The 27,420-nt window shown below is 42.8% G+C and overlaps 1 protein-coding gene across 2 annotated transcripts in view; it reads left to right on the top strand.

Moving 5' to 3' along the window:
- LOC139751606 (uncharacterized) overlaps positions 1-27,420 on the top strand; it is a 410,068-nt gene that overhangs the window by 194,528 nt on the left and 188,120 nt on the right. For both annotated transcript variants that reach the window (XM_071667208.1, XM_071667207.1), the window contains exon 2: positions 18,313-18,362. The gene's annotated coding sequence lies outside the window, so the exon portion shown is untranslated. The remainder of the gene's footprint in view (positions 1-18,312; positions 18,363-27,420) is intronic.

Here is a 27,420-nt window from a genome sequence, read left to right on the forward strand (position 1 = left end):
AAATATACAGGTGAAGTGTATAGCATGTAGAAAATGGTATGTAGATGTGAGAAAGGGTAATGAGTTCTGGAATGACGTACTTAATTTGTTAGTGAAAAAAAAAGAATGTTCATTGATTTTATATTCAGGGAAGCAGTTGAAGTGATTAGGAAGAGTATAAGATACACATTATGAGTATACAGAAACGAACGAGATCTGAGTAAGAGGGCAGATCAGAGATGGGGAAAGAGGGTATCAGTGAACTTCAGAGGAAATGAGAAATTGCTTTAGAAGAACGAAAGAATGATGGGCTGACAGTAAGAAGAGTGGATGGAGAAGTGGTAACGGACAAAGGAAATGTGAAAAAGATGTAGTGGGTATTTTGAAGGACTGTTAAGTGTGTTAGATGATAGTCATGTAAATGTGGTGTGTCTAGGACGAGTTAGCATGCGGTGTCTGAGTGCCATAGTGAATGGTATGGTGAAAAGAGAGGAGGCGGTAAAAGCCTTGCATAAGATTAAGTGGGATAAAGCGCCATTAGTGGACGGAACTGCAGTTGAGTTTTTCAAGAAAGTAGGTGATAGTGTCGTTGAATGGTTAGTCAGGCAATTCGACATTTGTTTGGCCTGTAAATGAAGTGCCTGAGGACTGTATCAGCTGCTGTTTGCAGATGACTTTTCTCTGAGGGCAGAAAGAAACTCCAGAACTTAGTGACAGAGTCTGTCAATGTTTAGAAGGAAAAGTTGAGAGATGATGATATTAGTGTTATGGTAAATTAGGAGGGACTTCGAGAAAGCAGAGAGCTCTAGGTACCTTGGATCGAACATAGCAACGGATGGAATCATGAGAACAGAAGTAAGCTGTAAAATGGAAGACAGGGCTAAGGCTGGGTGGATCAAGAAGCGTGTGCAAAGAGGTCAGTGCGTTTAAAGCAAAAATGTGTATGAATGTATATACAGTACATGGGAGTTACACGGGAAAGATAGACAACATGGTGTCCATTGGTCCATGTCCAGGTTGTCTGTTTTGAACGGAAATCTAAAACGTCTAAACGGATGAGGTAAATGAGGTAATGTAGTCCCATCGCTGTTGTCTGGATGAGAATCATAAACCTAGAACGGAAAAGGAAGAAAGAGTATGGGTGTGTTGGAAATGGAATTCCCGAGAGGGATGTATGGTGTGAGGTGAGTTAATTGTGTAAGGATTGAATGTCGGGGAGATGTGTGGTAGTGAGTGCTGTCTAAGAGAGGCGAGCAGGGTGGACTGAAATAGTTGGGTATGTGGAGAGAGTTCATCCCTCGGCGGCTATATATGTTTTTCTGTCTTATCTGAACATATTCAGTGAATATTGTCGTCCGTTTGCGCGCGTCTTTCTCGTCTTCATCTGTCGTCTGTCTACAAAACTTTTCACATTTTGATCTTTTTTTTTAGAAACCATTGGGTTAACAGAAGCAAAACTTTGCAGGAAAGATTTATGGATGATGTTTTGGCAAGTTTTCTCATCCCATGCTGATCCAGCGACAGTAATCTCACAGTTTACAGACGCCCGGCTTCTGTAGGATGGATTTGGACGGAAGCTGTTGCAATGGTTTACTAAGAATGTGTAGATATGATATAGTTTTTTCCCCTGTAACACCTCATATTCTCACGGTGAAGCCCCTACAAAGTAGGCTGGGTGTTATAGTAAAGGAACATCTGGGAAAAACCGGTGTATATATCAACTGTGCAGAATGCGAGGAACATCATTAAAATCCTTCAACTAGAACACGTCCTGAAGCGACGCCAAAACAACATCCAGAACAAATGACAGTTCCTACAGACGGCTGACAACATACCTGACCTTTTTTGGGTTCAGATTCTGTTGAAGGTTTTTTGGTTTGTAAATCGATCTAAAAACCCAGCAAAGCTTAGTAGAATCTTAGCATAGCGGCAGGTGAAAGCCACCCTTCCGCGTGACCCATGATGTGTTGGGGACGCTGCTGGGTGTTCTTCCTGTGGCCAGCGGGACAGCGTACGTACCTCTGGAGTGATGATGCAAGATGGAAGGATTCGTAGACCTTTGTTGCCGCTGCTTTTAATTACCCTCTACCATGCAGAACAGACACAAAGGGAGTTTGCTTTTTCTCCCATTTTTTGAGGTTCCTGCAGCCCAAAGCTGCGCTATTTCCGGTAGCAGGGAAAAGTGGACTCCTCTGGAGTGAGAGATTCTTTAACGAGGCTGTACTCCCAGTGGCAGTGAGGTGTCATCTAATGCAAGCGGAGTCCGGTAACGCCTGCTGTTGCATCCTTGGCATGCCTTACACCTCCCTGCATGTTCCTGCCCCAAACTCTCCAAGCCTCTTCCACTCCACCCTTCCACCTCATCCTTGGTATCTCCCTTTCCTTGTTCTTTCCACCACTGACATATATATATATATATATATATATATATATATATATATATATATATATATATATATATATATATATATATATATATGTAGATCCTCTTTGTCAACCTCTCCTCAATCATCCTCTCTGTGTGTCTATACCATATCAACAAACTCTTCAGCTCTCTCCTGTTTCAACTGCACCTGTCTCTTACCTTAACATTTCTTATTCGATTATCCCTCCTCACACCACATATTGTCCTTCAACATTTCATTTCTAACATATCCACCTTCCTCCGCATTTTGTCATATAGGACCCACGCCTCGCATGCAATCAACGCCGGTGGGACTACTATACAGTCAAGCATACTAAACTTTACCTTCACATTACCCCCTCACCCATCCCACAGCTCACCTCCGCATGCATGTATCCACTCGCTGCCATAGCCACTCCATGGCATTTAAAACATTCCACCTCCTCAGAGTTCTCCCGACTGAAACTCACACTCCATATAACCTGTCTCTCTCTCTCTCTCTCTCTCTCTCTCTCTCTCTCTCTCTCTCTCTCTCTCTCTCTCTCTCTCTCTCTCTCTCTCTCTCCACTGATTGACTTCTCAAGCATGCCTGTATTCAAATTTACTTTTAACTTCCTCTTTGGCAAACTCTTCCGACTCATATCCCAGCTTCTGCGGTTTCTTCTTCCAGCGCCATGGTGAGTGTAGGTATTTCATTCACGTTTCCATTTCTTTCCAGCTGAAGCTTTTGTTGAGAGGAGTTTCGTGCTTTAAAGAGGTTTTGTTCTGAGAAGGATCTTATGATCACCAAACCTGATCAAGTATATGGAATAGTTCGGTTAGATAGTTATTTTTTATGTCAATAAAGTGTCTAGTCTATCGGTTGACAAATCTAAATAAAAAAAAAGGCAGGTGATATTACGCACGTGAATTTATAACTTGAAGATAAAATCAACAGGATTTTACGTAAAGTAGGTTCTAGTAGTGTGATCAGAGATTCAACTTACGACCCTTTGCTTCGGGTTCCCAATTGACTATAATGTATGGACTACCTAAAGTTCATGAAGATATTTGCCCACTCAGATCAGTTCGTTCAGCAACAGGTATGTAAGTTCAGACATAAATCATATCAATTTCAGGTCCCAATTCTTTCTCCCATATCTAGCAATGAATTTACCGTCAGAGATCCTTTCATATTTGTTAAAGAGATCACGAGATTCAGTCTTAGAAAATGCGCAATGTCCAGTTTCGATATTCTGTCCCTGTTCGCTATGATTCCAATACATGAAACTATAGGTATATGCACTGACAGTCTATCTAAGGATTCGGAGTTAACTGAAGGCCTTGATGGAAAACAGATGACAGATCTATTACGACTGTCAGGGAACAACATCCTGGTCTTAACTGATAACGAAACATTTAAGCGAATCAACGGAATGGCTGTGTGATCTCCACGAGGACCCACTTGCGAATGCTTTCTTATATTATCACGAGGTTAAATGGCTTAACAATTGCCTACAGAATTTTGAGCCTTTCGTTCGTAAAAGGTACGTAGATGATACATTTTCTTTTATCTAAAGACCAAATTCCACTCTTCCTAAATTATTATCTGAATTCTAAGCACCAGAATATGAAATGTACATCTGACGTAGAAATGAATCAAGTTCTTCCATTATTTTGACACAGTAATCAAGTGGCTGGATGGTTCGTTCGAACTGTCAGTATATAGAAAGCCTACGTTATCTGCCTCATGTACAAAGTTCATCTCGGTATTTCTATTAATTCTAAACGTAATCCTATTCGTTCCTTGACTAACAGGATTATTAACGTTTCTTCGAATTATTTCAGGTTTAATGACGCATTTATTTATGTAAGTAATGTTTTATTTGTATCGGGTTCTCTCGAGATATTACAGCCACGCATATTGGAAAGACTATTGTCGAACTATTAACCAAAACGAAACCTCAGCTCCGAACCGTTTCGAAGACGGTGGTTCACTTCCCAATCGCATACACTGGCCAACCTAGTTTCAGTTCGCGGAGTAAACTTAGAAAATTGATCAAGGATTGTATTGATAGTTTATTCACATTTAAAGAAGTTGTTTGGAAAGATTTAAGAGCGTCTCTTGGGCATAAATATATACGTGTGTGACAGCTGCCAGATATCTGAGGTCTCGGATATCTGAACCCTCGAGTCGCTCGGTTCGATCGGGTGTTCTGATCACTGAACCACCTGTTCTGTCCATTGCTAGCGGGAGACGACCAGCCTATGACGGGGTCCACGTCCTCAGTATTGAGCTGGAGTGCGTGCGAGTAGGACCTCTTGATTGAGGGATCTCTTAAGCATTTCTGCTTCCATAATTAATTTTGGTAAGATAAATTTGATGGAAATATGTATGTTAGTTTTTTCACAGGTCAGATATAATGATATTATTTAAATAGACTTTTTTTCTAATTATTGTTTGACATTGCGATTATATCTTTCACAATCAGATATATGGAATGACTATTTTTTCTAATTATTGTTTGACATTGCGATTATATCTTTCACAATCAGATATATGGAATGACTATTTTTTTTAGTATTCTTGATGGCTTTCAATTGGAGTCTATTTCCCTCATTCGCTCTTGGTAAGATTCATTAGGATTTGTGTGTAGCCTTGCTTGATTTATCTAGTTATTATCATTTTATGATTTTATATATCTATATATTCATATATTTTCATGTCGTATTTGTATTGTTCGAGACTCTGTCCATTTTAGATATTGACGATGAAACGCGCGCACGTTTTGAGACGAAATTTTTTTAAACATTACATTGAAAGGTATGTTGTTTATCTTCATCATACGCTTACGTTTTCCACGCAATATGTCAACGTCGTATATATATATATATATATATATATATATATATATATATATATATATATATATATATATATATATATTTCTATGAGTCCACTGGGAAATGAAATAACATAACTTATCGTGTTTCATTTCCCCGTGGACTCGTAGGGATATACTTGATCACGCGCTCAATTGTGATACTTTATAATATATATATATATATATATATATATATATATATATATATATATATATATATATATATATATAGATTCTCTTCCTTTTGGTTTGGCATCTTCAGATAAGCTTTCTTCCTTTAAGAGTCAGCTCTGAAAATACTTGTGGCCTCTTGATTAGCTTCTGTTTCTTTCGCTTCAGTTTTTTCTCTTTCACCCGAGATGTCCTTGACTCGGGCTTGTTATTTGTCTGTTCCGTGTTATATATATATATATATATATATATATATATATATATATATATATATATATATATATATATATATATACTTAAGAAATTGGTTGACTGACCGTAAACTGTGGTGTACTACAAGGAATAGTATTAGGACCTGCTTCCTTTCTCATATATATATTAATGATATTGATAATGGCCTGCACTGCAAGGTATCAAAATTCGCTGGTGATATAAGGCTAGACAATAAATTTATAAATGATCTTGAACGTCTACAGCTTTATATTAACATAATCAAACAGATTAACCTGGCTCATAGGTGGCAACGGAATTCTGATATCGATGAATGCAAAGTTGTTTACATATCGGTAGCAAAGAGGAAAAGGTAATTGAGGGAAAGAGACTTAGCCATAATAATCTCTGGTGACCTAAAACCAAGTAAGCAGTGTATAGAAGCAGTGAAAGAACGAACAAAGATCTTCAATTCTTAGATTAGGCCTTCGAATGTAGGTCTAGGGAAATTGTTCTTACACTTTACAGTTCACTGGTTCGTCCCCATCTTGAATATTGTGTTTAGTTTTGGTTACGCTTCCTATAAAGAAAAGACAGACTGGAGAGAGTGCAGCTTTGAGCTACGAAGATGATATCCGGGATGAGAAGGCAATCCTGTGAGAGCCAACTAAACTTGAATCTATCTAGCTTAGAAAATAAAAGGTTGAGAGCCGATCTAATACATGTATTCAAAATTATTCAAATTCGTATTCATCTGTCAAGCGGTTTAAGACTTGATTCTTCTGATTTCACTCGTAGTCCTGGATACAAACTCGTGGGTCAACGTTTTACCTTGAATAAGGCGAAGTTTTTCCCATGGAATGATTTGACAGTTTGAAAGCAGTACTATGGACATCTTTATGAATAGACTTGATACATTTTTTTCGCTTTAAGTCCACGACTTTCATGATTTGCACCTCCTTAATCACGTTGACAAATGGCGGGTTATTCCCTTTGAATTATGTATAAATGTAGCATCTAACGTGACCACACTATCTGTATAAGTTTCTGATATCTTCCAGTATCACACACAACATATATACACTCGAAAGGACTCCGAGTGTATATATGTATATATATGTGTGTGTGTGTGTGTGTGTGTGTGAACGTACTTTTGAATAAAAAACAGATATGCACATAATTCATATGTACGTAGATAACAAAATACATGAGTACATGAAGATATGTCATACAGAAGAATGGTATTATGTCTGTGTTAATCTATTAGCGTTCTCCAGCATATCTGTATAGCAGGTGTTGCTCACATAGCTGTCTCGTCCGTTCCCATCAGCCAAGGAGCCGCCACGCTAAGGGATTAACCTGTACGCCACGTCGAGCCCTTGAAGCAACGCGATAAACGTAAATAGTCGACTACAAACATGGATCATCAGAGCTGTGAACTATACACTCTCGTTTTTTTTTTTCCCCCTTGGGCCAACTTCCCTTAATGATGGTGAGAGGAAGGTATTGCACCCAGGCCAGTGATGCATCATCACAATTTGACAGTAATGATACCTTGTGGGATACCATTATTTACGTTTTATTTGCCCAGGGGGGTGTTATCTTGCTCTATGTTTTGCTTGCAGACCTCGGCTTGATTGTGCAAAGTGCTTCAGTATAATATTTCATGTATTAAGGTTCCTGTAGTCATATATACACTTCATGTGGCAGACCATTAGATATTTATGGCTCATTCCTTTATGATTATGACCCGACGTAGCGAGAGTATGATCTTGTTCGAGCTCGTCCAGTATTGCCATGTGCTTAAAAGTCTGATGGTGTCCTAGCGTCGGTCAGCTGGACCTGAAGATATCTTTCCTAGCGTCGGTCAGCTGGACCTGAAGATATCTTTCCTAGCGTCGGTCAGCTGGACCTGAAGATATCTTTCCTAGCGTCGGTCAGTTGGACCTGAAGATATCTTTCCTAGCGTCGGTCAGTTGGACCTGAAGATATCTTTCCTAGCGTCGGTCAGCTGGACCTGAAGATATCTTTCCTAGCGTCGGTCAGCTGGACCTGAAGATATCTTTCCTAGCGTCGGTCAGCTGGACCTGAAGATATCTATCCTAGCGTCGGTCAGCTGGACCTGAAGATATCTATCCTAGCGTCGGTCAGCTGGACCTGAAGATATCTTTCCTAGCGTCGGTCAGTTGGACCTGAAGATATCTATCCTAGCGTCGGTCAGCTGGACCTGAAGATATCTATCCTAGCGTCGGTCAGCTGGACCTGAAGATATCTTTCCTAGCGTCGGTCAGCTGGACCTGAAGATATCTTTCCTAGCGTCGGTCAGCTGGACCTGAAGATATCTTTCCTAGCGTCGGTCAGCTGGACCTGAAGATATCTTTCCTAGCGTCGGTCAGTTGGACCTGAAGATATCTTTCCTAGCGTCGGTCAGTTGGACCTGAAGATATCTTTCCTAGCGTCGGTCAGTTGGACCTGAAGATATCTTTCCTAGCGTCGGTCAGCTGGACCTGAAGATATCTATCCTAGCGTCGGTCAGCTGGACCTGAAGATATCTATCCTAGCGTCGGTCAGCTGGACCTGAAGATATCTTTCCTAGCGTCGGTCAGTTGGACCTGAAGATATCTATCCTAGCGTCGGTCAGCTGGACCTGAAGATATCTATCCTAGCGTCGGTCAGCTGGACCTGAAGATATCTTTCCTAGCGTCGGTCAGCTGGACCTGAAGATATCTTTCCTAGCGTCGGTCAGTTGGACCTGAAGATATCTATCCTAGCGTCGGTCAGCTGGACCTGAAGATATCTATCCTAGCGTCGGTCAGCTGGACCTGAAGATATCTATCCTAGCGTCGGTCAGCTGGACCTGAAGATATCTAAGCGTCGGTCAAGTTGGACCTGAAGATATCTAAGTTTCGGTCAAGTTGCACCATAAAAATCCTAAGTTCAACAGTAGTCAGTTCTCTGTTCCGTGGCACCGCAAGATGTCGTAATGTTGACATCATCTCAAGTGTCTGTGACCCAGTAGGACGTCCACACATCTACAAGGTTTTACGTCACAGAACATCAGGTCAGGAGGAGGCGTCGATGTCCAGATGTTGACGTTAGAGAATAGCTCGTAAGTCGAGACCTTGACATATCCAGCTGTAGACTTCTGGAGAATATCCGTGAATAGGTTCCTTTACAATGACCTCGTATGCATCACTGCCTCGCCCCTCCAGTGTGTAGGTGTGTCAGTATCCTCCTGCCCCGTGTGAACAGCGTTGGTGTTAGATTTCAAAATTTGACCTTCGTGCTCGAGACGTCTGTGTTGGTGGCCGAGGCTGAGTTGGCCTTCGACACGTGTTAGTGCGGGGTTTTCCATGGGTACCTGACGTGCACGGATTCTTCCGATGAATTGTTCCCACACAGAGAGGCTGGTGTAGGAATGGTCGAGGGAGGAGCAAGAAAACACCCGCCTGTCTAGCGAAGACCAAGAACCTCTGTGTGGGATTCTGTCTTAATCTCAAAAGCTTAGGAATCGAACTTACTTCTGTGCAGGGAGGAGATGTTACGAGGGAAAAAAAGGTATAATTGAGATTCTTTACTTCCATCGACTATATCATATGTAATGTTTTTTGAAGACCACTATATATATATATATATATATATATATATATATATATATATATATATATATATATATATATATATATATTGGCGTTACCAGACTCCTCCTGCTTGTGGATACACCGTAGTCATGAACAGACGAAAAATGGCCTCATTCGCTTGTATGCGTTCTCTAGCTGTCATGTGCAATGCGCCGAAACCACGTACCCCATATCCACAACCAGGCCTCACAGACCTTTCCATGATTTACCCCGGCTGCTTCACACGCTCTGGTTCAGTTCATTGACAGCACGTCGACCCCTGTATACCACATCGATCCACAGTACCACCATCAAAAGCACTCTTTCCTTCTCTGGCAACAACATCCTGAAAGGCGGAATGGCTTTGCTCTTTATTCTTTTCCTGCACATACCTATATTGCGAACACAACCTTCCTGCTCAACAATGGAATATTTAACTGAAAATAAATGTGTACGTGTGTTAGTTATCGGGCGTCTAGAAACTTCAGCATGTCAGTAAATGTTTACAGGGGGGGGGGGGTAGTTATCGTGCGTCTGGCAACTTCCTCAGCATGTATGTGAATGTGTACGGGGATAAGGTATCGTGCGTCTGGCAACGTCCTCAGCGTGTCTGTGAATGTGTATGGGGGGACTAGTTATCGTGCGTCTGGCAACAGAGATAGGACCCCCCCCCCTCCTTATAGTGTAGATTTAGCCATCATCCTCCAATACGTTGACTTCCAAAACAGTTTGACGTGGGAGTTGCTTCATCTGGGGAACTGGCTTCCTGGAGCTGGCCCGCTGATGCCGGGAGAATAGATCAGTGAGAAGTGACTTTCTCTGAAGTGCCTCTTCCTTCTCAGAAGGTTCTCGAGGGAGAAAGTCAGTGGCTCACTGAGTGTCGCTTGCTAATCCTGATATTGACTGGATGGCAGCTCAAGATGATTTTGAAAGACTGGTTAATGTGAGGATAAGTCTTGGCCCTCGAGGATTCTTTTTCAAGGAGAGACGTCGTCTTTAGGCTCCTCCAACATGAGCAGGTCCTCCACCAGCCGGTGTTCACTCCCGGTACTTACTTGCTGCTCACCCACGCCTCCCACGGCAGACCCTAGACTACATACACACTAACACACACACACTCAACTCGTTAACCTTCGCTGTACTTCCCAATTTTATTCCTTCCACCACAGTCTCGTTACCGTATTCATACCACACCACTAAGTTACACTTCACCACTGCAGTTTCCTTCACACTTCCACTATCACACTTCTTGCACTGAGTCCACCCTACCTCATTTCCCACACCATATATATATATATATATATATATATATATATATATATATATATATATATATATATATATATATATATATATATATATATATATATATATAACTTTAAAAATGGAATGTTCCAAGAGAAACAGACCTGACAGGAAGGAAAAGGGAAGTGATTAAGTAAAGTGCCAGGCTGGTTGACTAGCGAAGCGAAAGGTTTAAACATATTTAGATGAAATGTGCGCAGGAAATTACATGAAAATCCACGGGATTATGGAATGTTTGCTGAACTATAGAGACTGCAGGAGGAAAATAGGTCAATAAAAGATAATGTTTTGAGAAAGAGAATTTCTCACAACGTGAGGTATATCTCCCTTGATGATGTGATCATTACACGAAAGTGCACTTGGGAATTTTTCATGTTTCATTTCCTTGTGGATAAGAAGGGAATGATATATATATATATATATATATATATATATATATATATATATATATATATATATATATATATATATATATATATATATTATTATTATTATTATTATTAAGAGAGAAAGGAGGTATCTTAACGGTCTGTCTTTAAGCGATAGATCTATACACAAAATCTATGGGAAGTAACAGTCAAGTGCATGCTAATGGTCAAAGCCTTTGTGGACAGGGACCTGCAGATGGCTCACGAGAGCAGGGGCTGTATTAAGACCTTGGAAACAAATAGATGGCAGCAGCAGCAGCACGGCTGAAGAAAAGTGATAGCGAGGAAGTCAATACGACGGAAGGATTTTGGTTCTACTTTGGCCTAGAGCGAGGGAGAGAGACGTGGCTCTCCCTAACCTCTCCTACGACGCCAGGGTAGAATCAAAGTCCTTCCGTCCTATTGATATCCTACCATCACTTCTCTTCCTATATCTGAGTGGCACTTCATACTTGGGCGAGTAAAACCTCTACAGATATGGAATAGTTGGTCACGTGATAAATACACATCATTACTGCGCCTGTACACCACCCCTAGCTTTTGGGAGGCAGACTTCGTAATGTTCGTAGGTTGGGTTACCAGGAGAGTGTGCAGGATATGGTTATGTCCAAATTGTTTATGTCACTGCGGGGTTGAATGTGCGTCCAGGTATCGATACTCGACAAGGGGAAAAGAGCTATATTTAGAAGTAAATGTCGGGAGGTATTGGGTCTTTGCACTACTGAATTGAGCCAGGTTACTGCGAGCTTACTCATATTGCTGTACGGGCCTGAATTAAGAGAGGTGATGTGTTCAGCGTGAGAGAAAGAGCTCGTATGAGAGTAAGGAAGGAAGAAAGGAGATGTGAACTGAAGTATGTGGAGTGGAATCATCTTCATGTGAGCGATTCACATCAGAGGATGACGAAAGAAGATCGTTGACTCTTAAGGAAGTGTAAGCGAATGGACGAAACCCTCAAGTAACACTGCTGTTGATAGGGTAAGAGAGAGAAGTTGCTCTGCGAACGACTACTGCAGTGGACCAATGGAACACAGAAGTATGGAGCCGGGAACAGAGAAAAGCAGAAAAAAATAACAGAGGAAGGAAGTTAAAAAGCAAAGAATTAAGTAGCGACAAATACTTCATTAGAATCCTTAAGTGACGAAGACCAGAGATGTGAGCCACATAGAAGATCACCAGTAATAGACCACTGTGCACCACGAGTGCCGTATGGGTGACCTAAAAGACGGGAACGAGAATCGAGGTGTTTGAGAAAGTAAGAGTTAAATGGTTTCAAAAACTTCGGAGATCGCAACTTTTTTGAACAAGTTGGCTTCGAACTCGGGAGACTGGAGATCCTTGTGGTGAGCAATGGCTGCTTTTGTACTACAGTAAGTTCTGACGCCTTCCTCGGAGCGGAAACAGTTGTGAAGATTATGATGAATTGACACTGAAGAAGAGAGGCAGTCTTTGACAGCTGGTATCAGAGAGGAGGAGGAAAGGCGAGGAAGCAGAGATATGGTGTTCGACAGGGGAAGCTTGGATCTGAGACAATAGATATTGTAGCAATGGACAGAGGAAGATCGAGGTCTGGGATCTAAGCTTGACATAGGTGGCTGACATGCGACCTAATCACTTGGTAATGGAATGGGATGCCCCAGGAACCTTTCAGGTCTCCCTTACTAGTGACACCCTTCCGGCTCGACGTCGGAGATACATTAACAATGATGTACTTTCATACATTGAGTGAAGGAGAAATTCCATGCGATTCCAGTGTTCTCAAGTGAGAGAGAGAGAGAGAGAGAGAGAGAGAGAGAGAGAGAGAGAGAGAGAGAGAGAGAGAGAGAGAGAGAGAGAGAGTATATATATATGTGCGTGATTGTGAACAGAATACCAGCAGCTCACAGGGCATTATACATTGAGCATGTGCCTGGATTACAGACTGGCTTGTAGATATAAAACAGCGAGTGGTGTTAAACAGGGAAGTGGCCGACTGGCTCATCGTGGCAATTAAAGTATCTGGGTCACCCACTTTTCTTCAAACACGACACCAGTAAAATCTCGAACTATGTTGATGCAGTATGTGAAAATAAAGCCTCATCAGAGGGAATCTGTTTGATAATTTGATAAGATTAAGACAAATTGATGTAATGTTCAGATATATAGCAAATGAAGTTCACTGTAGACAGACGCAAGGGAATGCATTTTGGTAACAGGAATGTTAAACACATATACTTTGCTTAAGCCATTATGAAAAGTATAAGAAGAAAAAGACTTCGAAATGATGATAAATAGTGACCTGAAAACAAAAAACAGTATGGCTGTATAAAGTAAATTAAACTAATCTTACGTTTCGTAGCTTGAAATATAATCTAATAAAACGCAAGACACAGTTTACTCTTGCCTTAGTCAGAACGGAGTTATAACAGTGTTCAGTACTGTTCGCCAGACTTCAGCAAAGACGGAAAAGCTAGAACGATTACAAAGAAGAGCAGCAAAATTAAATCTGTCGCTCAGAAGTAAACCCTTTTTTCTCTCTAGAAAAGGAAGAAAAAAAATCAGACAGAGGAGATTTAACAAATTTCTAGAACAGTTAAAAGCTTCGACATTATGACACCATTTTTCTTGCCGTCAGATAAACATTCAGTTACTAGAAGTAATTGTAAGTGGGTAAAGGGATTATGATGCAATGTACATGTGGACAAAAGTTATTGCTGCATTAAAGTTATTAAATGTTGGAGGAATGCATTACCAATAGATGTTTTCAGAGCGAATGCTATCAATATGGTGAAAACACGACCGGAAAAAAATGTTTTAACGTTATTAGATATCAGTGACTAAACCTGTTCAGTAATGACGATATGTTAAGCACGTATTTCAGTTCCTTTTTTTTCCAGATTTGAAGATGAATTACGTTCTCCCCAGAGTATCCGCCCGCTCTGATGTAGCATTATACCACTCCCAGTGCTTCACCACCCACACTACAAACCATAGCCACTCCAATAACACACTCTCCACCATAGCCCCTCCATCACTCACCTTCCACCACAGTCTACACGAAGCCCCTTGTGCATCTACCCTCCACCACAGCCCTGACACCACCACCACTCAACACCGCGCCTCGTCACCGCCACCCTCCTCCTCCTCCACTAGCACCCCTATACCACAGCCTTAATACTGTCTACCTTCTACCACAGCCCTTCCGCCAAACCGCACCTTCGCCACGGGCGCCCTCTCTCCCACAAAAAAGAAAGAGAATGCGAGCAGATTTAAAGTGACACTCCAGGGTAATACAGAATGTATGTAAGAGTACAAAAAAACTAGAAGAAATAATTATACTGAGCATAAGGGAATGTGAAGAATGAACGTTTCATGAAGAGAGGAACAGCTCTTGTAGTTTTCATATGTTTAAGGAAAAAAATAAGAATATCAGAAGATATCGTAATCTAACGAGAATCGCATCTTAACAAAGGACAATAAAAAACAATTTCTTTTTCAACTAGTACTTTCATCCAGTGATCTTTATCGGAAATATTACAAATACATCACTATCACAACAATGTATTTCCAGAGACAATAAACGAAGAAAAAAATTGACATACATAAAATTTGAATGTATCAGATTTTTTGATGTATAGAAAAATTTAATTCAAATGAGTCAGCTGGTTCTGATGACTTACCTCCCTTGATACAGAAAGATATAAAATGACAAATAGCTTTTCCCGTCTCCAATATGTATATATATATATATATATATATATATATATATATATATATATATATATATATATATATATATATATTATCCCTGGGGATAGGGGATTAAGAATACTTCCCACGTATTCCCTGCGTGTCGTAGAAGGCGACTAAAAGGGGAGGGAGCGGGGGGCTGGAAATCCTCCCCTCTCGTTTTTTTTTAATTTTCCAAAAGAAGGAACAGAGGGGGCCAGGTGAGGATATTCCGAAAAAGGCCCAGTCCTCTGTTCTTAACGCTACCTCGCTAATGCGGGAAATGGTGAATAGTTTGAAAAAAAAAAAAAAAATATATATATATATATATATATATATATATATATATATATATATATATATATATATATATATATATGTGTGTGTGTGTGTGTGTGTGTGTGTGTGTGTGTGTGTGTGTGTGTGTGTATTTAGGGAAGCAGTGGTGTCTTGCGCAAAAGATGCTTGTGGCATGAGAAAGGTGGGAGGTGGGCAGATTAGTAATGGTAGTGAGTGGTGGGGCGAAAAAATAAGATTGTTAGTGAGAGAGAAGAGAGAGGCATTTGGACGATTTTTGCAGGGAAATAATGCAAATTATTAGGAGATGTATAAAAGAACGAGGCAGGAGGTCAAGAGAAAGGTGCAAGAGGTGAAAAAGAGGGCAAATGAGTGTTGGGATGAGAGAGTATCGTTCAGTTTTAAGGAGAATGAAAAGATGTTTTGGAAGGAGGTAAATAAAGTGCGCAAGACAAGAGAACAAATGGGAACATCGGTGAAGGGGGCTAATGGGGAGGTGATAACAAGTAGTGGTGAAGTGAGAAGGAGATGGAGTGAGTATTTTGAAGGTTTGTTTAATGAGTTTGAAGATAAAGTGGCAGATATAGGGTGTTTTGGTCGAGGTGGTGTGCGAAGTGAGAAGGTCAGGGAGAATCGTTTGGTAAACAGAGAAGAGGTAGTGAAAGCTTTGCGGAAGATGAAAGCCGACAAGGCGGGTTTGGATGGTATTGCAGTGGAATTTATCAAAAAAGGGGGTGACTTGTGTTGTTGACTGGTTGGTGAGGATATTCAGTGTATGTATGAATCATAGTGAGATGCCTGAGGATTGGCGGAATGCATGCATAGTGTCATTGTACAAAGGCAAAGAGGTTAAAGGTGAGTGTTCAAATTACAGAGGTATAAATTTGTCGAGTATTCCTGGGAAATTATATGGGAGAGTATTGGTTGAGGGTGTGAAGGCATGTAAAGAGCATCAGATTTGGGAAGAGCAGTGTGGTTTCAGAAGTGGTAGAAAATGTGTGGATCAGGTGTTTGCTTTGAGAGATACTTAGAGAAACAAATGGATTTGTATGTAGCATTTATAGATCTGGGGAAGGCGTATGATAGAGTTGATAGAGATGCTCTGTGGAAGGTGTTAAGAGTATATGGTGTGAAAAGTTTTTATCGAGTATGTAAGGCATGTGCACAAGTAGGAAGATAGGAAAGTGATTGGTTCCCAGTGAATGTCGGTTTGCGGCAGGGATGCGTAATGTCTCCATGGTTGTTTAATTTGTTTATGGATGGAGATTGTTAGGGAGGCGAATGCAAGAGTTTTGGAGAGAGGGACAAGTATGCAGTTTGTTGTGGATGAGAGGGCTCGGGAAGTGAGTCAGTTGTTGTTCGCTGATGATACAGCGCTGGTGGATGATTCCGGTGAGAAACTGCAGAAGCTGGTGACTGAGTTTGGTAAAGAGTGTGAAAGAAGAAAGCTGAGAGTAAATGTGAATAAGAGCAAGGTTACTATGTTCAGTAGGGTTGAGGGACAATTCAGTTGGAAGGTAATTATAATGGAGAAAAACTGGAGGAAGTGAAGTGTTTTAGATATCTTGGAGTGGATTTGGCAGCGGATGGAATCATGGAAGCGAGAGTGAGTCACAGGGCGGGGGAGGGGGCGAAGGTTCTGGGAGCGTTGAAGAATGAGTGGAAGGTGAGAATGTTATCTCGGAGAGCAAGAATGGGTATGTTTGAAGGTATAGAGATCACCAGTAGACCTAGCGCTGCTAAATCCATACCGGTGATCCAAAACAAATGAATGGGATTCGAAGTGAGAGTTTACGAAAGATACAGAAACTTTGGAGATAGCAGGAATGAGGGCAATGGAGCGATGGTTGCGAGGGGGGGTTAAAGAGGTCTCAGAGATTAGTTGTACCAGGGCGCGCATCCAAGCGGAGGGAGAGTCTGGGTTTTTAGAGAGACATAGAATAAGCGAGCAATTCACTGCCTTAGCACACAAGCAGGTATGCCATCTGAATCACACGATTTTTCCCTGCTTTTGTCATATATATGATGACGAGGCCTTATAAACACCACCAGATAGAATACACTTAGACTTCAGCTTTCGATAAAGTACAACATAGAAAATGTGAATAAAGGTTGTTAAGTATGACAGAAATATAGAAAGGTAGGAATGATACAAGAGTTGCTCATCAGGATTTATTTCCCAACATTTCGACAGTTATCTTCCTGGGGAGAATATGACACACAAGTGTCACATGGGGTTAATCACAGTGCTGCTGGTTCGGGTTCCTGATCTATGACTCGTCACAGCTGAAAAAGTACAACTACATTAAAAACACCGTAGAACAGACGACTAAATGTTAAACCAGTCGGTACATCCCTAAGAGAAGCAGCCCAGAGAGTGTAGCAGAGACTTGATGACAACAATGATACAAACTACAGACAAACCCAAGATCTGGACAACACTACAAACATGGAACTCCTTTGGTTCCCTCCAAGTCTCAATGCATTGAGGGAGGCTCCAGTCATCCAATGATATACACCTGTCCACACTTCAGTCTTCTCTTCCATTTCAAACTATTCCTTCTCTCGTCTCACCTCTCCTTCCTCTCCTCAAACCATCCAATCAGAAAAAAAAAAGAAAATGCTTTCTCTCTGATTGGTCATTTCCTCTCGCCTTCCCGCTGGCATTCGGCCAAAACCCGCCAACCAGTGTAGGTGGCTGGTCGTGCGTGCGCCCGCCTGCAGCTCCCTAGTACCACCTTGATATTGTCCTTCAGTAGAATGTCGGCTGCCTGCACAAGCTGAGGCGCGGAAGTAAGGACTAGAGAACACAGACATGACGACGTGAGGCATCACGGAATGACCAGCGCAGTAGTGGTACATGCTGAACACGCATGGCATCTCCTTCCTTGACAAGAGGAAGTACAGACGAAGGGGAAAGGCGGTACAGATAGCCCACGTATTATCAAGAAAGTCTCGGTGGTTTATGATCATTTTTCCCTGAAATTATACAAAGTTCGAGGACATATAACAGATGGTTTCAAAATAAACATTTGGATAAAAGTCATGATTATTTCTTTTTTCTTCCTTCACGGTAGATGCAATTAGCAAAAATTGTTGTTTGAGCTTAAAAGCGAAATTAGAAACGTAGGCATATATTTTTTTTTTCTTCGTTGTAGTACATTAAAATAAAACGTTAGAATTAATGATTACCAGATGTTTTCTAGTCAAGAACTGTTAATACAGTCACATCACTGCTACACAATTACTGTAATGATGTTGATTATTAGTGAACAATCCTGCCTAAGAATCGTGATAAAATGATCAATTATCTTTTTTATTTTCAGATTGGAGATTGAGACGCAGCCTCTCCAGAATATCCGGGAATTGAAGTCAGGTGAGACTGCGTTTTCCATTCATCCTTTCCTATAAAATTTCCACGTCAGTACCCAGATCATACTCCTTCATAGCCACAGTATGTCTCTGCTGACTGAAGGTTTAGAAGTGAGTGGGGAGGAGCCTTCCGTGTTATTATACTGTGTCCTTCTGTAAGACTTAGGAGTACAGGATACGATTACTATCCTGCAGCAGATGAACTACAGCTACACCATCTTAACTCCTGTTAGTCTATCCTTCCCGTATTCCTCCACCGTACAGATATCACCTCCCCTGTGGCGTCAACCCTCCCTCATCCAAAACTCCTCCACAGTTTCCTACTCCTCCCCCAGCCGCCACCGACCCTCCTCCATTATCCTTTCTCCACCGACCCTCCTCCACTACCCTATTACCCCTAAATCCTCCACCATAACCCTCCAGTTACGGCCTTCCTCCATCCTCCATCCACCAGCGTCCCAACACCGACTCAGGTCTGCTGCCTCCACTTTGGGCAATCTGTTCTCTACAAAACTTCAGCTTTGTTGATGGTAAGGAATCCAATATTTGGCATTCTTAACCAGCCTCCGTGTCCTCTCATCTCTTCCCTCTGCACTGATGGCTCTCTGCCTGTCTGTCTGTCTCTGTTGCTGGCCAGGTGTTTGGCTGTGTGCCTGGCAGGGCGTTTGGTTGTGTGGCTAGCCGGGTGTTTGGCTATACAGCCGGCTGAGTGTCTGGATGTGTGGCAAGCTGAGTGGCTGGCTGAGCGTTTGATGGAATGGCAAACCAGATGTCTGACTGTGTGGCTGTATGATTGGCTAGGTGTTTCAAAGTGTGGCTGGCCAGGAGTACATGGTATGACCTGGGAAGGCCAGATACTAGGCGTCCTGATGGTCTATGATGAGATTATATACTTCCTAAGCCAAACTTGTGTTAGGAACAGGATAGTACAGAAGAAGGCTCTTCCCCACCATCCTCATCCCTATGTTCAACTGCCGATAGGAAGAGAAAAGAAAGGAAAGAAACACTTTATCTACATTAAAATCTATTTGCCATATCTCAGCCTGGTTCATCAGTTTGTTCATATCCATTTCACTGCTCAAGTAGCCTTCCATTGACTGGGAGCAATTATCTAAGTTCATGTAGTCGGGAAATGTGAAAAAAAAAATCTGCTGGTAAGTCCTGTGTCCATATCGTTGATACAGATAATTAGAATTATGGGTCGTAGAACCGGGGCCTAGTGGTACCTCGCTCATCATGTGAGGCCAGTTGGATGCTAACCCCATTCCTTTCTGAGAGCCAGTCCGATATGCACGCACGGATTCGACCCTTCAAATGTTGTGAACTTGAACTTTACTTAGTAATCTTGTATTTGGTTCTTTGCCGACGACAGCTTTAGGTGCGAGTCTAACTACATAACATCAGAAAAACCTCTTTTCCTATTCAGTACGACGCGTAGTATCCTTTCTGAGAGCCGGTCTGATATCCAAGCAAACATTCGATCTCCCTTCATTTTATTTTAGATTATTTTTCAGCGAAAATTTGTCAAAGACTCTGTGAAAACTTTTGTATATATCAGGGGAAATTATGGAGTTCCAGTTATTAAATACATGACTAAAGAATTTAATTAGATTAGTTCAACGTTATTTTTTATTCTAAAAAAAATTGATGGTAGGTTTTAATCTAATATCATCTAAGAACATAACGATTTTGTCTTTTTTATGTTGGAGGCTCCAGTCCACATCAAGGCCGGGCTTTAATTGAAATATAGAGAGAATTATGAAACGTAAGAAGAAAAGGCAAAGGAAAGTATTTGCGAATTTCTAAAAAAAAGTGAATGACTGTCTTTTGAAATGCGCTAGGTCATAGTTATCTGAAAAGACATGAGAGGGTAGAGAGTTCCAAAGCTTCGACCTGCCGGGAAGCAGGTATCAAAACGGCCCACCCTTGAGTTGCCAATGGCCAGACGATAATCATGTGACGCAGCAGCTTGCCGAATATTGCTTGGTCTAGCTCATGGTGGAGGCACACAAGCTGCCAGCTTTCGGGGGCAAAATCGAGAGTAATACCTATAGAAGAGGGAAAGTGAACCAACTTTCCGGCTTTGGGGAAGGGGGTCGAGTTTGGAAGTTAGCTTGGGACAGTTTATAAGTCGGACCGCTTTCGACTCGCCAGTAAGCATACAGAGCTAGAACCACCCTAGATGTGAGAGCAGTACTCCATACAAGAACGAATCAATCCTTATGCTTCTAGGGAATAAAGTAAAAATAAATCGGTTTGTATCTCTTTATCATGTATTATCAAAGAAAGTACCTCCAAAGAGACAGTAAAGTTTCATCTTTATTAGTGTGGGATAATGTGTATGAGGGTGTAGGAGCGTGTAGAATGGTGTGGGAGCATGTGGAATGGTGTGGGAGGGTATGGAATGGTTTGAGAGGATGTGGGATGTTGTGGTAGGGTGATGGGACCCCCTTGACGGTGGTACAGATCTTCATTATTTACTCAAACATGTGATGATAATTTCCTTCTTTCTACCTGGAATGTCGTTCTCTGTACACCTGTTATAAATCACATACTTTTTTTTTCTTCTCACGAGCCGTAATTCCACACATCACAAACATATCATTTGCATTTATTTTTTTTTTTTTATCTTGCATGATATACGATTATTCCCGTATTGTTATATAGGAAATATTTATGTATTTGCTAATTGCTTCCAGAGAAAGGTCATCATGTTCATGAATAAATGAATGATAACATTAGTTGGCTCAAAAACATAAACAGCAGTACGACAGATATTATTATATTTTTACTTTTTTCTTTTAGTTTTCTCTAAATGGATGCGACGCAGATCATTCTTTTTGAAATGATAACTTAGCGTTTGGCTGTGTGGCTGGCTGGGTGTCTGTATGTGTGGCTGGCTGGGTGTCTGTATGTGTGGCTGGCTGGGTGTCTGTATGTGTGGCTGGCTGGGTGTCTGTATGTGTGGCTGGCTGGGTGTCTGTATGTGTGGCTGGCTGGGTGTCTGTTTGTGTGGCTGGCTGGGTGTCTGTATGTGTGGCTGGCTGGATGTCTGTTTGTGTGGCTGGCTGGGTGTCTGTATGTGTGGCTGGCTGGGTGTCTGTATGTGTGGCTGGCTGGGTGTCTGTATGTGTGGCTGGCTGGGTGTCTGTATGTGTGGCTGGCTGGGTGTCTGTATGTGTGGCTGGCTAGGTGTCTGTATGTGTGGCTGGCTGGGTGTCTGTATGTGTGGCTGGCTGGGTGTCTGTATGTGTGGCTGGCTGGGTGTCTGTATGTGTGGCTGGCTGGGTGTCTGTATGTGTGGCTGGCTGGGTGTCTGTATGTGTGGCTGGCTGGGTGTCTGTATGTGTGGCTGGATGGGTGTCTGTTTGTGTGGCTGGATGGGCGTTTGGGTATGTGGCTAGCCGGGTCAGAGGCTGTGTGGCTGGCTGGGTGTTTGGCTGTCTCCAATGCTGGATATATATATTTTTTTTTTCATTTTGTTTTCATTTGTTCCTCTGGCTTGTTGGTTGTGTTTTTAACTATGATTGTGTTTTTTTTTTACTTTTTGTTTCTCCATATTTACGTTTTTCTCTGTGTCCTATGCTTGTTTGTCCGTTCATCTGTCTGTATGTCTGGTTCGTTTGTTATCTGTTTGTATTTCATGTATGGAAATGATAGTTTACGACTGTCAGTCAACTTGTCTGTCTCTCAGATTCACTGTCTCCCTACCCGTCTCTTACTGTGTCTTCCTGGCATGCTGTCTGTCTGACGCTCGCACACTAGTAAACTGACCGTCTGACTGGGTTGTGTGGCCACCTCCTAGTGTGACTGGGGTGTGTGGCCACCTCCTTGTGTGACTGGGGTGTGTGGCCACCTCCTAGTGTGACTGGGGTGTGTGGTCACCTCATAGTGTGATTTGGTTTGTGGCCACCTGCTAGTGTGACTGGGGTGTGTGGCCACCCTCTAGTGTGACTGGGGTGTGTGGCCACCCTCTAGTGTGACTGGGGTGTGTGGCCACCTCCGAGTGTGACTGGGGTGTGTGGCCACTTCCGAGTGTGACTGGGGTGTGTGGCCACCTCCTAGTGTGACTGGGGTGTGTGGCCACCTCCTAGTGTGACTGAGGTGTGTGGCCACCTCCTAGTGTGACTGGATGTGTGGCCACCTCCGAGTGTGACTGGGGTGTATGGCCACCTCCTAGTGTGACTGAGGTGTGTGGCCACCTCCTAGTGTGACTGGGGTGTGTGGCCACCTCCGAGTGTGACTGGGGTGTATGGCCACCTCCTAGTGTGACTGGATGTGTGGCCACCCCCTAGTGTGACTGGGGTGTATGGCCACCTCCTAGTGTGACTGGGGTGTGTGGCCACCTCCGAGTGTGACTGGGGTGTATGGCCACCTCCTAGTGTGACTGGGTGTGTGGCCACCCCCTAGTGTGACTGGTGGTGACGTTATCTTACATAACAGACTGATTACCTGAAGGAAATTTCAGCTCATGAATTAATTCGCTAATTGGCTGACGAGCTGGATGAGAAGGAATGACAGGATGACTGACAGGGATACAAGGCGTAAACAGGTATTATGAAGTCAGGGAGAGAGAGAGAGAGAGAGAGAGAGAGAGAGAGAGAGAGAGAGAGAGAGAGAGAGAGAGAGAGAGAGAGAGAGAGAGAGAGAGAGAGGAGAAGGACGTGTGAGTAGCAGAGCGATGGAAGGTAGCGGGGTCAGGATATCCTAGAATGAACAGCTATGAAGTGAAGGTAGAATGGAAGACATGACCAACTGCATCAAGGAACATAAGCACCATCAGGGACGGTGTGGAGAGAGAGAGAGGCAGGAGGACATAAGAGCAAGATAAGGCACAGCGTGGCAGAAATCCTGGGGCTGGACAGTAAGGCTGGGGACCGATGCTGTCGTACACCAGCCGATGAGGCGCGACCGATGAAAGTCAAATGAAAGTGTATCCGAACGTGACTTGCGAGAGATCTTCTCGGTGTGGCTGGGGGGTATGACACGTCGACACATGACTCGTGTGTATGTCATGGTCAAGGGTTGGAAGGCCTGCTCTCTGCTCCTCGTCGGTACAGAGTATCAGTTGGTAATTTTCTGGTCAGGGGAAACAGAACCATGTGATACAGGGGGTAATACCTGAGGAGACTTCGGAGGTTTTTTGGTTCTGGCTGTTTAGGTTCACACCTGTTTCGGATCACATCTGTGCTGAGAAGAAGACTGAAAGCACTGGACAACTCCCCAGATGGCACACCTTCATCTGTTTCCAGATGAAGCCAGACCGCCGAAATTTTAAGGGTCATATGCAGTGTACTGTGGTCTTCGGCAGAAGCAGTCCGACATGGATGCAAGCCCGTGATTTATGACGTGGCCAACGCCTGCTTCGAGGCTTCGAGACTCTGTTCCAACGAACTGTTGTGGAGTATTACCCATAGGATGTGAAGCACTGCTTGAAGCGTATGGACGTGTGGCCCACTATTGTAGCTGTTGCTGATCACAGACTGGTTTAGGCCTAAGGATGGACACCAGCGTCCCTCGCTGCCATATGTTAGTCAGCAACCCCATAAAGACTGGTGTGGAGCTGATGTCTACTCAGGATCTCCTGGGATCTGGAAGCAGGATGTCAGAGGCAAAGTATAAGACTAATTCTACCTCTGGCCTGGTCCATAAGAAGGACGACAGAAAGAGGAGACTACGGTAAATAGCTTGAGGCACGGCACGCAGGAAGACCTCTTGAAACAGACGAAGTCTAGGGAGGAAGAAGACAGCATATGGCAGACTTCAGGCAGTATGTGATCCTTCGATCCTGACCTTTGGCCTTTTTTCCCCGTTTATAAATCAGAACGGCTGCAATATTCACAGGTCAGTCCCCTCACCAAGGCTGAGCTGGGTGACATCCAATATTGCTCAATTATGGCCATGATAGACAGGCAAACAGGAAATATGACTCTATAATAGACAGCCGGGATCGATCGCTTCAATCATTGCCTGGCGAATATAATCATGAACAGGTCATTGGAAATGTGAGACATGAGACCATCAGATTAGAGGTGGAACATACGAAACTGATATGGTTAGGTGGAAGAATTCCGGGATCCAACTGGCGTAAGAGAGGACGAGGGAGTGGGAAGGGGACTTAGCTTTTTGAAGGGACATTTTTACTGAGTATTGTAGGGTGAAGTTGAGGCTAAAGAGTATGAACGCTGTGTGGTAGAGATGTGGTCGAGGGTACAGAGTGGTGGATGAATGTCTGAGAGGAGGGAAGCATTATGGGTGTGTGGTACTGGTGTGGTTAAGGGGGGGGGGAAATAACGTCAATGTGGTGAGTTAATGGTATAGAGGACAACGGTTAGGTGGTAGCAATATGGGGAACAGAATACATGTGACTGGGTGGAGGTGGTATAGAGAAGGGTGTGTGGCCACAGCAGTGCTGTAGAAAAGGTAGACAACACACATAGTGGGTAGTAGGATGGTAGAAGTAGAGCACAGAGAACAAGAAGAGAGGGTGTCAGGCCGGTGATACTAGAGGTGGTGATGGTGTGTGTGATGGTGTGTGTGGTGGGGATGAAAGAGGAATGTGTGGTACGAACGAGTTAATGGTGAACAGGGAGCAGTTAGGGTGTGTGATACGGAGATGGTGGTGCAGAGTAGGGGGCAGGAAGAGTGTGTGGCAGGGCGTTGGAAGTGGAGGGTAGAGAGAGAGGAGGCTGTATGGTAGGGTGGTGGTGGTGGAAAACAAGAGGGGTTGTGTTGGTGGGAGGTAAGGTAGAAAATAGAATATTGTGGTTGGGTGCAGATGGTGGACGGTGAGGTACCAGAATGATGTGTGGTAGGGTGGTGATGGTGGACGGTAAGGTACAAGAATGATGTGTGGTAGGGTGGTGATGGTGGACGGTGAGGTACAAGAATGATATGTGGTAGGGTGGTGATGGTGGACGGAAGAGAACAAGAGCGGTGGATGGTGTGGTGATGGAAAATGGAGGTAAAGGATGGTACATGGTCGGGTGGTGGTGGTAGGTAGAAGTGAAGAATGGTGTATGGGAGGATGGTGTTGAAGGGTTGAGGTTGGTAGGGTGGTCGTGGAGGGTAGACATGACCAGTGACCCCATAATACCTCTACCAAATCCTGTTCCAGGAACAAATTACTAGTAAGGTAGAAGTCAACCTAAAGTTTTAGGAGGTGACGTTCTCCTAACAGTGGAAGTAAAGTAGACGTAATCCATAAGATAATGTTTTTCTTGCAATATTATACAACGAGCAATAGTAACACAAAAATTCTGCCAAGACTGGGGAGAAAAAAAGAGGAGTGACTAGCCATCTGGGGTAAGATACCTCAGATCCAAGAGTCCCAGAGTGAAAAACAAGTATAAGCATTGCTTCGATACGTACAGTAACTTCAGTACACGTACAAACATTACTTTAGTACGTATAATAACTGCAGTACACGGACGACAGTAAAGAGGCGATTGAAATTACTGGAGAAATACTAGGAGTCAGTACTGATTGAAGCAAAAGTCTTAGAAATGATAAATAATCCCAGTGTTATTGTTTTGAACAAAGATGCTTCCATGACTTGCATATCTGACTCTTCATAGAGCCACCTGAAGCTTACAGTCAGAGCAGCGCATGTCCACCACACTTCAGAACCTGACTTTTTAAGTTGTGTCTTACGACTTCGATGATATCCCCAAACCTTATACACGCCTCACTTTACAAAGTGGTAGACGTAGCATCTCCAGACCCTGTGTATCAGTAGAGATAACAACTCGTGCGAACGCATACATAAACATGTTTACATAAACAAATCCGTTTCGTGAAATAAAACAGTTACCTGCACAGTGAGAGGGAAGGATGGCAGAGCTCGGGGACCGCCGTCAACACAGCGACGCCATTACTGTGATAAAATCCTGGAAAAACAAGAAAATGGTCAAAATTGCTGATGTGACGGGTAGGTAGGAACGTCTACAAACATACATGACAATAATAATTACGAAGTCTGAGCTCTCGGAAAGTGTTATGAGGCAGGCAAGACCCAGTGCTGTCACCGCAAATATATATATATATATATATATATATATATATATATATATATATATATATATATATATATATATATATATATATTTCTTATCCCTTGGGATAGGGGAGAAAGAATGCTTCCCACGTATTCCCTGCGTGTCGTAGAAGGCGACTAAAAGCGAAGGGAGTGGGGAACTGTTCCTGAGGAGGATCTGGTATTTTTCTTTCCCATACCTGGCAAAGACGTCAAGGCAAAGCAGTTTCATCCCACACTGTTTTTTTTTTTTTTTTCAACTGATGCCAAGATGATTATTGAAATCTGATGTACAGAAGAACCTAAGAGACAACAGGAAGGTCTCGCCTAAATCATCCATTAAGCCGCTGGCGATGACACACTTCTCTACTGGAGTGTTAGGAAACCAAGGCCGGTACAGACTGCAGGAAGGAGAGTCACATTTTAGCGTTGACGAAACGGATACAAAACCTTGGAAATGATGACTTCACAACTGCTGACACTGAACGAGCACAAAGCATCTGGGTCTCGGTAAGGCCAGCAGTTCTGCTTCTTCTCAGTACAAGGAAGGACAACACCAGGTACGTGTGTGTCAAACCTTTCCCGTAGCCTCCTTGCTCGGTTACTGTTGCATATTAACACGGCCTCTTAAACATGGCGACGCTCCCGAGCTAGAAAACGTGCACAAAGACATCTGAACCTTTCATCGATTCAGTAAAGAAATCGGATTGCTGGAACAGCCTGGATTCGTCTTGATCTTACTTTTAGGAGCTTAGATGAGGGAGATATAACATAACGTATTCATGGAAAATATTGGAGGGCAGGGTTCTCAATCTGCCATCAGAAAGATTCCCTGATGAAGTGGGAGAGGTGGTATATTCTTTAGCATAAGACTGCAAGCGGAGAGCAGAGTAAGACAGAAAGTGAAGCGTACAGGAAGACTGCAAGCAAAGGTACAGTAAGAGAGTGAACGAAGGGCACAGTAAGGCAGAACGTGAAGGGTACAGTAAAACTGCATGTGAAGGATACAGAAAGACTGCATGCGAAG

Source organism: Panulirus ornatus, chromosome 11 (assembly GCF_036320965.1).
Source record: "Panulirus ornatus isolate Po-2019 chromosome 11, ASM3632096v1, whole genome shotgun sequence".
Classification (NCBI taxonomy): domain Eukaryota; kingdom Metazoa; phylum Arthropoda; class Malacostraca; order Decapoda; family Palinuridae; genus Panulirus; species Panulirus ornatus.